Raw genomic sequence first — 12,220 nt, 5'->3', positions numbered from 1 at the left:
CCTGCCCGGGCATCCTGGCTGTACGCCTGGACCGGGAAGGAGGGGGAAGGCAGCGTCACGGCCCGGGAAGCCGAGCCAAATCTCAGCCCAGTGATAAAGTTTAACATTGATTTTTGTATTCCCCTTTCTCTGGCCTGGCAGGACTTTGGTGCATGCAGAGCCAATGACTCCTGCAGCCACAGCCTCCTCCCTGCGGGGACCATTCTGCACTCGTGTGTCCCCTCCATCCCGACCTGGCTCCAAGGGGTGTTTTGAAGGGATGGAGGCACCCTGAACTAAGGGTTTCTTTGGCCGGGAGTGGGTGCTTGGCTGTGGCTGGGCACCGTGTGAAGCCGTGTCCTGCGCCGCAGCCCCCGCGCGGGCTGATCCCCTGCGGTGGGCGCGAAGAGCCCTGGATACAGCGGATCCGTCCGTTACCTCCCCTTGGCCCCCGCCTGCTGCTTCCTGTGCGAAGGGCACAAACGCACAGGGAAATCACAACGACGGCAGAAAGCGGGGCTGGGACAGCAATTCCCCACCCCAACAGCCTGTCTGCACGAAAGGCGGAGTCCCTGGGCACCCCCGTGCTGCACCCGTGTCCAACCCGGAGATGAGTGCAGGGCTTCAGGTGGCACAGTGCAACACCTGGGTCCCGAATTGTCCCATAAATGTGGGGTTCAGGTCACGTCCCTAAAGCCCTGGGGAGGACCCCGCCAGCCCCAGCCTCCTGCAGGGAGCATCCCTGGCCGTGCGGCTGGGTCTCTGCACCCCAGAGCTGCCAGCACCCGGGTGAGCTGCAGGCAGGGCTCACCCTGCTCCTGCCCCATCCTTCTACCAGCGTTGGGAAGAGCCGTGGCGGCTCTGGCTCGGGGCTGCCGGGGAGCCCCACACCGCCTGCCCCGTAGAACCATAAACCCAGCTCCAGCCTCTGAACTGGGAAGTCTGTCTCGAAACCAGTCCGACTAGAATAACTGGGAAGGCAACTGTGGTTTCTTTTCAGGAAAAAGAGATCTCGAAAAAGAACTGAAACTGTTTTCATTTGGACAAAAATATTCCTAGACATTTTTCCACGTTTTGCCAGCGTGCAAGAGCATTTGCTTTTCATTTTTCAATGGAAACCCAGAGAAATGTAATTGAAAATGATGTTTTCCCTGAGAAAAAAAAAAAAAAGTCAATTACTGCTGAAAATCCATTTTGGTAAAAACAAAGCGACTTGGTGAAAGAAAACTCTTCCAAAACCGGGCCTGGCCTGCGCTGCCATGGTTCTCCCCACGCTCTCCTCCAGCCTGAGCTGTGCCGGGGTGCCACACGCCGTGAGCTGGCCGGTGGGTGCCGGTGGCGCCCGCTCCCTCGGGGCCGACGTGACGCGTGGCCCCAGCCTCTCGCCCTCCGCGGGGAGCCGGGGACCGGCTGGCAGCGGGTGCGGGGCGCAGAGAGCTGTCCCCGCCGCGTCCCCGCCGCGTCCCCGCCGCGTCCCCCGCGGCCTGCCTGCATTTTGGAGAGGGGTGTGAAGCAAACATGAGACGGCCTCAAACACTCGGTCCCATGGTGCTTTTTGGAATAGTGATAATTAAATTCAGACTTTTTTCCTTTCAAAATGCCCTGGAAAAATCCAATCACTTTGCAAATCAAAATAAGCATTTCCAATTAATCCTCTAACTCGAACCACATGGCTTTTAGGGAACGCGGTTGCACTCTGCTGAGACGCTATTTTTAAACCGGTGACGGCTCCGGCAATGTTCTGAGCGTGCTGCAGGCAGGCGCGGTGTGGCTGAGACGGCCGGGAGCTGCCAGGCACAGGCGCTGCTGGAGCGGGGCCTGGGGGCACGTCGTCCCGTCCCCGCAGGTGTGAAGGCGCTGCCCGGCCGCCAGTGCGAGGGCGGGTAACAACTCTTGCCAATGGCCCCAGTGGCGGCAGGGACGTGGGCTGAGGCTTCCTGAGTTCAGCTTTCCACCTCCGGTGTGGCAGCAGTGACCCTCCACTCCTCCCCATGGCCAGGGGGTCCCAGCGCCAGCACCCCCCAAATACCTCCCCTGAGGGCTGAGGCTGCACAAATTCGTCTCAGGCAGGGGTGGCCGGCTAGGCGTGGGGTCAGACACTGGGGCTGTGCCAGGGCCAAGGGTGGTCAGGGGTGGTGTGAGAGCAGCACTGGTGTCACAGGGGGAGGACGAGAACATTAAACCCTCCCCCTGAAACACCCTCCTGGGCTTACCGCAGAGATCCTGCCAGCGGGTGAAAATTCCCAGCCCCGCTTGCGAGGCTGGCAGCGCCTGGCACCGCTCCCAGTCATGCCAGTGGGAGGAACTGGTGGCACTACTGGGCTACCTCCCCCCCTTTGCCACCTCCCTTCTCCCCAGGGACAAGAGCCTTGAGCTGCCCCGTGGCGGGCGAGGGCACCCAACTAGGTGATGGGGCCAGCTCCTGCCTCCCAGTCCTCGTGTGGTGGCATTTCCAGGGCCCCTCCGCGGTGGTGCCAAGGTGGTGCTGAGCAGTGCCAGCTGTCACCCGCCAAGCCCGGGGGGGTTATTTTTAGCCCTGGCTGGGGATTTGGGTGCTAAGCAGCCGGCACCTTGCAAGCTGATTTGAGCGTTAAGCTGCAAAGCTGGGGACGTGGCCAAGGCAGGCGCGGATCTGGCCCCGTCCCCCACCTGCCCCCGGCACTGGGAGAAGTGGTACCCGAGCCCTCGGGGCGGGGGGGGCTCTGGGTGAGCGTGAGGTGCCGTTGGGGTGGCCTCCCCGCTGCTGCCTGTGTCCGTCACCCCCACTGTGCCGACGGGGGAGAGTGGGGGTGCTGGCCCCCCTCCAGGACGTGGGGGCTGGGGCTGGGAGAAGCCGCCGTCGGCAGGGCGAGGCGGGAGCAGGAGCCGCACACCCCAGCCAAAGTCAACTCAGCCATCGCCGTTCCCAGGCTCCGTGCGCTGACGGGCATCCCAGTGCCCGGGGGCCTGTGCAAGTGGGGTGCTACCCACTCCCTGATCCTCCTCGTCCTCACACACGTGCTCCTGCGCTGGTTTTTCCTCCTGGACGGCTTTGGGAGCTGCCAGGAGACTGCAGCACCCCCCTTCCCCAGGGACTGCAGCCGTGCTGGGGCTGAGGCTGGTTTGGCACCATTTTGGGCACCAAGCCAGCATGTGGAGCTGGGGTACATGGGGGTGCTTGGGGCCCAGTTCACCCCACTGCAGAGGCTGGAGCACCCGCATCAGCAGAGGAGGGAGAAACGAGGGTGCTGAGCTCCTCTGGGAGCTGCGGCAAAGGAGGAGCGGCGGAGCCAGACACTGGAGCACTGAGAGTGCCCAGACTCAACCCACGGTGCCTCAAACTTCACGCTGTGCCCCTGCGCCCAGCTCCTCCCGACCAGCGTTCCGGCCTTGCTGCCTTCATCACCTCCTGCCCACGCCTTTTCCCCCCATTTCGGCCATCCCCTGTCCCCCATGCTGTCCCCACTGGGGTCCCCAAAGTCCAGGCTGCTGGTTGGGAAGGAGCAGCCTCCCTGTGGACACCCGGCATGGCGGCAGGCTTGGGGTGGCACGTCAGGCCTGGTGGGCGAGTGACAGAGGGGGCGACCTCGGCCCGTCCCCCCATCACCCCCTGCCGGCTACAGGGTGGTGCCCGCCGCTCACAAACGCCCTGCGGCCGCCCTGCCATGCCAGCTGGCTGCCAGCCCTGCCTGGCACCCACTCCCTGCCTGCTCCTGCCTGCACACGCCGCTGGCAGGGCCCTCGCCCAAGCCCCAGCGCGCTCAGCACCCGCCTCGCGCCCTGCGCCAAAGAGCCCAGCCTGACCCTTCTCCCTGCCACAGCTTTGCCGACGATGGCGCAGACACCAAGTCTGGCCCCGCTCGGAAATGGTTTGCTCTTACACCGATGACTGATTTATCGCCCGTAGCAGGGCTCACGGCACCCAACACCCTGCCGCGCCAGGGACGGGCAGCGCGGAGCCAGCTGGCACCGCTGCCAGCTCCTCTTCCCCTCCCGAGGAAGCCGGCAGCGTCTCCGGCTGCGCCCGGGCCGGTGGGTGTTTGGCAGACGGGCGCGGAGGCGGCTTTCGGTGCTGTGCCTGTGCCAAGCAGGCGGCTCCAAAACACTGTTGGTGCCGGCGGTGCATCGCTGGACCTCATGGGTTCCTGCGGCTCCGGGGGGCTGGTGGGGGCGATAGCGGGATACCAGTGCTGGCCCTGCCCTGGCCCTGGGGGAGAAGGGCCATTTCCCGGGGCTGCCAGGGGCAGAGTTAAGGGTATTTTGCAGGGAGGAAGGAGGCCGCCGCGCTCGGTTCCCAGCCCTGCAGCGTAGGCTTTCCAAGCTGCTTGCCGTTCATTTCTGAGCTTATTAAGAGCTGGGCTTTGTCAATAAGGCACCATGTAAAGCACATTGTTGTCTCTTAGCAACCTTAACTGGTTTAAGAAGAATTTTGTTTGGTTTTTTTCGGAATATAGAAGAAACGCACCAGGAAATGGCTGCGCCAGCCGGGTTCATCCGGGAGCACCAGCTCTCCCGCGCGAGTCGTCGGCGCAGCACAATGGCTTGGCCCCGGCTCCCCGGCGCCCGGCCCCAGCTCCTGGAGAGCCGGCCCTGCTCCCACTTACAAAACGGGAGTGCGGGGAGCAGTGGGAGGCTGCTGGGACGGAGGCGGGGGGATGCTGGCGGCTGGGGATGGGGATGGGCGATACTGGTGACGAGGAGGCCACTGGGATGGGCTGGGCTGGCTGGGCTGGGCTGGCCCTGGCTGAGCAGGGTGCAGGGAGGTGGGGAGGGTGGGGAGGGACCATGTGCCCAGTGTGAGGACAGGAGGGAGCCTTGGCCATGCCCCACTGCTCTTGGCTTGGAGCCCTCCCTGTGTCTCCCAGTCCCCTGTACAGGAGCTGGTTGGGGTGCCATGGCCAAGGGCACCAGGCAGGCGGTGGCAGAGCAGATGGGACCCCAGGTCCTCCACTCCTGCCTGAGCGGGACCAGGATGGATGGGGAAAGGGCTCCCACCATGTCCCTGTCTGTGCTATACTGGGGTAACTGGGCCCCAGTGTCACCCTCCCCTGGTGCCGGAGCTGGTTAATGGCAAACGGCGCCGGGGAGCATTAACTGAAGCAGGCGGGGGGGCGGGAGTATAAACAAGCGCAGAAGGTGAATCTGCAACCGCAGGAAGTCAGTTATTAATTCGAGTGAGACATTTTGCCCCTTGATTTCCTGTAATCGCGCCTTTATGTAACGGCGGGGGAAGGGCAGGCAGTGCTGTGGGGAGGGGGCGGCCGTTGGGAAGGGGGTGTGGGGTCCGGCATCCCCCACCCTGTTCCCCTTCAGCTGCTCCCTGAGTCCCCCTGTGTCAGCCCTGAGGGAGAAGGGTGTCAGGGTGGGAGCCCACCAGCTCAGCGTGCCACAGCCATGCCAGGGGGATGTGGGGGACCCTGAGCGTGTCCTGTGCCTTCCCCACAGGAACTGCCCCCCCCGTTCCCAGCCTGGGCCCCAACAGACTGTGGTCCCTGTGGGGACATGGCTGGGGCCTCGTGTCCTCATATCACCTCCCACGTCGGGGGACAGGAGCTGGCAGAGCCGACCGCCTCCCGGCACGGTGCTGGTGTGCAAACGTGGGTGTGTTTGTGCACGGATGCGCTTGCACACGTGGATGTAAGTGCACGTGTGTCCATGCGAGCACGTGCCCGTGTGCGTGAACTCACCCGTGTGCCCGCACGTCGGTGCGCACACATGCACGTTCGCGTGTGTGTGCACACACGTGCATTGCCCTGTGCCCCCAGCACACGCCACGGGGCACCACCACGCACACGCTGAGGAACACGGGTGTGCACCCAGGCCTGTGGCAGGGGGACACGCGGAGTGGTGGGGCCCACGGCAGCCCTTCGTGCCGGCTGGCGGGCAGCCGGGACTGTGGCGGGCTGGGAGGGGGCCGGGGAATACAGCACTCCCCTGCCTTCAATTGGCTGAGCGGTAAATAAATAAAAGGGAATTAAATAAATAGAGGCAAGTCGGTTTATATAATCGCTGGTACAGTTTGTCCTGAACCTCTGCACGGATTAGAGAGCTGGCACCGGCCGTGGGTCATTAGCAGCTGGGCTGAGCCCCCCCAGCGCGGCCGCCCCAGGCCCGGCCCCCCGGCCAGCGGCCCCCAGCCTTGCCCCCTATTTACCTACCCGGGTACTTTTTAACAAGCAACCTTGGGAAGGGCTGTGCACGTGTGTGCACGTGTGTGTAAGTGCCTACACGGATGTTGTAGGCATGGGTGTGCACATGTGCCTCGCTGCACACGGGAGAGCCCACGGGTGTGTGTCCAGACGTGTTGGGGGGGGGTGTGTGTGGGATTGTGAGTGTGTGTGTGCGTGTGCATTTGTGTGTCTGTGTCCACGCACACGTGCTTGTGTGCATGTGTGCATGGGTGTGCACGTGTGCACATGCCTATGAATGTGTGTGCATGTTCACAAGTGTGTGCGTGCCTCCACGTGTGTGTGGGGGGGTGTGCACGCATGGATGTTGCATGCAGGGGAGTACACACGTGTGTGTGCGCACGTGTGTGTATTTGCACATGTGTTTGTGTGGGTGGGAGCGTGCCAGCACGTGAATGTACCCCGATGTGTGGTGTACACGTGCCTGTGCACACGCGTGTGCATGCCTCTGCACAAGCACGTGTGTGTGTGTGTTGGGGTGGGAGGGGCCACCCCCCACCGCCGTGGCACCCACGGGTGCCCATGTGCCAGCACACAGCGGGTGCCAGCAGACCAGGGTCCCCACGTCCCCCTGCACCCCGCCTGCGCCTCCCGACGGCCCCAAAGGCCCCCCCGCCCCCGCGCTCGGACCCACAGTCGCCCCCAAACCTTGTTCCCCCGCGCCCCACGGCCCCCCCCAGCCTCCGCAACCCGCCCCGGGGGGGCCACGGCAGAGCATCCCGCGACCCACGGCACCGCCCGAGCAGCGGGGGCGCCCCCGGGGTGTCCCGGGGCTCAGCCCGGGCTGTCCCCGCCGGCGGCCCCGGGGTGTCCCGGAGCTCCGCTGCCGCCCGGTGCCGGGGCTGAGCGTGGCCGTGGCCGTGGCCGTGTGCGCTCTTCTGCTGCCATCTAGTGCTCGCCCACGGGCGAGTCCCGGCCCCGGCCCGCGGGGACCGCACGGAGCCGGTCGCCTGTGGCCTCCCGGCATTGCGGGGCCAGCAGCGCCCGGCTCTGGGTGCCGTGGAGGAGCCACCTGCGAGCTGCAGTAACCCGGGCACCTTGGGCCTCTCGGGGGGTGCCGGTGGGCTGGGACCCTGGACCCTGAGGCGGGGGGGTCCCTTGACTCTGGGGGCACCCGGAGCAGCATCATCCTGGGAACTGGGGGAAAAAAGCCTTTTCTTGTGTAAACCTTGTGGAACCACGCTACCAGGGGAGGGTTTGCTGACGTTGGATGCTGCGATGCCGTCTGGTCACCCCTTCATCTCCACCCCCCCCAGCCACTCCGTCTCCCTGGGCACTGGCTGTGGCAGGGGCTGCAGGATCCTGGTTTTACCCACCAGCGCATGTCCCAGCGCACTCTGTGGCTGGAAGGGACGGTGCCACAGAGAGGCCGACACGCTGCCAGGGGCCAGTGTTGCTGGTGGCATCTCGCCGCCACCGTAGCGGTGAAAGGCCAGTCTGCAAACCACCGCCGCCGCAGTCCCCAGCGGAGCCTTTTTATGCACAACGTTGGGGAGCAGGTTTCCTCCCCTTCTCCCGAGGCAGCCGAGCTTCCCTGAGACGGATGGCCTCACCCTGCGCTCGATACCTGCTGACTCAGGGCCTTGTGTGCTAGCATTGACTGATCGGCCGCCGCATCCCTGCTGGGGCTCGGCAGTAAATCGGCTGTGCTGAAGCCAGCCGAGCCCGTGAGACACTCATGTGCAGATGCAAGCTCCAGCCCGGCGAAGAGGGGGGGGTGATCGATGGGGTGTCAGCAGAGATTCGGGCTCCTTGGTGCTTTGCTCGGGGACATCTCGGCAGGAGATGCCGCAGAGGTATTTTTAGCCGCGTAATTCATAGCTACCTCCAGCCTGATTAATTTTTTTCTCCACTGGTCAATCCATCACGCGCCCTTCGCTGGCTGATGGATGCGCGCGGGGAGCTGGGTGTGCTGGGAGGGGCTGATGCAAAGCCTGGGCGCTGGCTGCGTCCCTCTGCGTCAGCTCCAGCCTCTGCTCCTGTTTTTATATGGGGTAACACGAGATGCGACAAGCTGGGGCACAGCGTGGCAGGGACACAACCCGCCTGTCTCAAAGCAACTGGCTGGTGCCACCCAGCCAGGCAGGATGGGTGCAGTGGGGAGTGGCTGTGGGGCAGAATCGGTGCTGGGAGCGTGTGTTGACCATGGACCGGCTCCCGGGATGTTCCAGCCTTTGCCAGGGGACTTGCCCTGCCCGAGGTCCCTAGTGAGAGCCTGCAGCAGCCCACATTTTTTATCCTCAGTGAAAGCATCTCCACTCAGCCCTGAATCAGCAAAACAGTGTTTTTTCCGAGTGCTGCTGCTCCCAGGATGAGGACAGACAGTCCTGGGGGCTGCCAGCATCTCCCAGGGGTGTGGCCACAGAAGGTGGATTCCCAAAATATTTTGGGGGTTAAAAGAGGCTGATGTGCTTGTTGCCTTGGTGGGAAATGTGGGCTGAGGGAGCCGAAAGGACAAGTCTTATCTGGGATTTGGGGTCCCATTTATGTTCGCTCACTCCTCACATGCCCACTGCCCCCCAATCCTCCCAATCCCTGCGAGTGCCATGGCGGGAGGTACCATCTGCCCATGCGAGAGCTGGCACACGTGGGTGCACCACGGGGCACTCTGACACCCCCCAGAGCCCCTGGGCTCCTGCCAATCCCTCTTCCGGCCCGCCAAGCGTCGCCCGCCACCCCCAAGTCCTGGCATGACCCGGCTCCCCCACGCCAGTGGCCGCGGCCGGAGGCAGCGTGGGGCTGCAGGGTTGCGGGGGCTGCTTCAAAGGCCCAATTTTCTCGCTCTGAAGCCCCAGCTCTGTTCGCGGTGGCAGGCAGAGCCACGGGGCCACTGGGGCAGCGTGGGTGCTCCCGAGCGAAGGGACACTGCGTTCCTGCTGCGGCGCGGGGGGCTGCTGGGGGGGCTGAAAAGCCTTTGCCCTCCTCCTACAGCCCTTTGATACCAGCCCAGCCTCTTGCCCTGGAAACTGCAGCCGCCCACAGTAGGGCCCCACAGGGCAGGATCTGGCCTCCCGCTCTGCCCCAGCCCTCGGTGGAGCTGGCAGGATGCCGGGTGCCATCCCTGCACACAGACAGGGATGTCCGAGTGTCCCCGGGGTTTGTCCCTGCCTGAGTGCCCTGTGCTGCTCATGGCTGGGGCTTTCGGGCTTCCCTTGCAAGCCTGAGCTGCCGCAGTGGCTGGTGCTTCTCAGCAGGAATCCGCTCAGCCCATCTGCTTCCCAGAAATCCCGTGTACCAGCCCGGGAGAGCTGCAGGGTCCCTCACAAAGGGAGACGGGTGCTTGGGAGCTGCTGCAAACGCCTGGGCAGAAGCTTTGGCTGCTCCCCGGGGACCTGCAGCCCCTGGCTCAACCTCTTGCTGCGAAGCTGTGGAGGAATTCCTCTGCTTCCCAAAACCAGCCCAGGGCTGTGCCCAAACCAGCCTTAAGCCCAGCTTAAGGCGATTCCCAGAGGCCACCCAGAGGCCACCCAGGGTGGGTGCTGGGGGATGACAGACACCCAGGTCCTCTCACAGGTACCATCCCGAGGACAGGGCTGACAGAGGTGGGGTGAGGCTCACAAGCCAGCAGAGACCTTCACGGCCAAGCAGGGAGATGCTGTTCCCTGCTGGCAGCAAGCTTTTCTCCAAAAAACATTCATGAGAGCAAAGCACCTGGGGTGAGCCAGGGCAAGGACAACCCAGCACAGCCCCAGGCCTGGCCAGGCAAGGCCACGATCAGCAGGAAGAAATAGAAACCCTGATGCAGGGAAACTACCCAACCAAACAGGCATCATTGAGCGGATTGTGCCCCAACCCTCTGTCCCAGGTGGGGCTGTGGTGTATATAACCCCCGTGTCCTTGGCCCAAAGTCTTGCTTCTGCCCCATGATTGGCCTCCCCCACTCCAAACCCACGTGCCCGAGACCCGACCCTCACTCCCCAGCCCAGCCGCCCCCACTCACCATCCACCAGGTCTTCGCCCTCACGTCGTAGCAGAGCTGCCACTTCACGGAGCCCTCGGCCGCTGTGCTTGGCGCCTCCATCTCCACCCACCTACTCCAGGAGGTGCCCGGCGTGGTGCCCTGCTCCCGACTCCATCACAGACCCTTTCTGCCCCCAAAAGCACCCAGAGCAGCCCCCAAGCCCAGAGGGCACTTGGGGAAAAGCAGCTGGATGGAGGCGAGGAATAATCCCTGTCCGGGAAGCTTTCTGAGCTGCCCCAGGGGAGGCGGGTCGGCTGCTCTTGGGCTCGTGGGTGGTCACTGCACTGCAGAGGCTGTGCCAGCGGCCAGCGGGCACGCCTGCAGGATGGCACCCATGGCGGGGGGACGGAGGGACCCTGGGGGCTGGGAAGGCAAAGGGATGCGCGAGGTCTCCGAGGCTTTGGGGGTTGCTTTGGCTTTGTCTTCCCAGGGAAGGGGCTGTGCAGGTGCCACCTACAACCTACAAGCCCCCGTGCCAGGGACTCTCAAAACCAGACAGCTCACAGACACATCCCTCTGTGGCTGCCGGACTCCCACACCACCCCGGCCAGCGCTGCCCGCCTGTCTCCTCCCAGCAGGTGTGCACTGAGCGCAGCGTGCTCAGCCGGGGGGGCCCCGCTCCCCCCTGGCGCTCATATCTGTAGGAACTTGGGTATGAAGTGGGGGTGCGTGGGAACCTCGTCCGAGGGACCGGAGGGGCTGGGGACCAGCAGGGCTGTGGGGGCCGAGCTCTGCTCACAGTGCCGTGGCAGGATACGGTCACCGGGGAAAAGCCCCAGCCCTGTTGTCCTGGCGTGGTCCCAGCAGGACCCAGCACCTGGGGGGTGACGTCCTTCGGGCCCCACTGGTGCCACGTGCGCTGCAGGGATCCCCAAAGGATCCCGGCCGGGGTCACCCTGCCGCCTTCCTCCTCAGCCTGTCCCAGCTCCCCACCCAGGGATGAGCTTTCCTGGACTTTGGGCCCTGCCGCAGGGAACCCTGACCTCCAGCGAGCGCTGGGGGCTGCCAGTTGTCCACGTCACCATCAATTGAGATGGATTTTGTATCCATCCTCCCAGTAATTACAACCTGACTCGGGGTTTGGGGGTGGTGGACTGATCACCGCTGCATGTGCTTGAACTGCTGATTATGGCTTCGTTATCCTGGTAGCCGGATCCTGCCTGGCGCTGGTCAAACCCCAGTCCCTGCTGGGTGCCCTGCCTTTTGCCTTGCCCCCTGCCCACCCTCCTGCCTGCTGCCCGCTGGTTTTCCAACCCTGCCTGCTTGCCCAGTCACTGTGCTAGCAGAGCCTGGCTCCTATCTGTGGCTCTGCCAGGAGATGCAGCAGGTGCCCGGGGCTTCCCTGAGCCTGGTGACCCATCACTGATGCTGGTGGCAGGCAGGTGAGACCCAGGGTGTCACTGGCAGGATGGGAGGCTAGAGGAGGTTTGGGTTTTTTTGGCTTTGAAGGCCAGGAGTCACAGGAGAAGCTGGTTTTACACTGAGCTGGGGGTTTGATGACATGTGGAGATATTTAGACAAGAAGGTCTCGGGGGCGGAAGCATCCTGCTGGTTGGGGTCTGCCAGAGCTGGGGGGCTTGAGCATCGCTGCGAGCACGGTGCCGGACGGTTTGGGGATGGGGGAAATGGCTGTGTGGGGAGGGAAACAGCGCGAGACACAGGTTGCAGGAATTTAGCTTCTGGAAATAATTAATTTCAAGGCCTGGAGATTACTTTCTGATTTTTTTTTTTTTCTGAATACAATTTTTTTATACTTATTTTTGATCAAAAGCCAGGCTTTTTTTGGGAGAGAACTCAAGAGCTTTTCATGAACATTTCCCCTTCCGATGAGACTTATTTTCATTCAAATGAGGGCTCGGGGCAGAAAATAAACCCAAAGGTGAGCTGAGGGAGCAGCTCAGCGTTGGGTGCCAGGGCTGGAAGGGACTTTGGGCTTTGGGACACAAGCGCTGGAGGGTGGCATCGGGCTGCAGGTGGGGGCAGATGGGCTGCGCTGAACAAGGACAACCTTCCTGTTTAAGAATTGCTGCTTGGCTTGAAAAGGATGGTTTTAATGCAGTGCCTGCATGTGATAACGTGTGCGTGCCTGCGCGTGTGTGCGTGCACCAACAGC

The sequence above is a fragment of the Strix uralensis genome, chromosome 27 (assembly GCF_047716275.1).
Source record: "Strix uralensis isolate ZFMK-TIS-50842 chromosome 27, bStrUra1, whole genome shotgun sequence".
In the NCBI taxonomy this organism is placed as follows: Eukaryota; Metazoa; Chordata; class Aves; order Strigiformes; family Strigidae; genus Strix; species Strix uralensis.
This window is presented reverse-complemented; position numbering follows the sequence as displayed.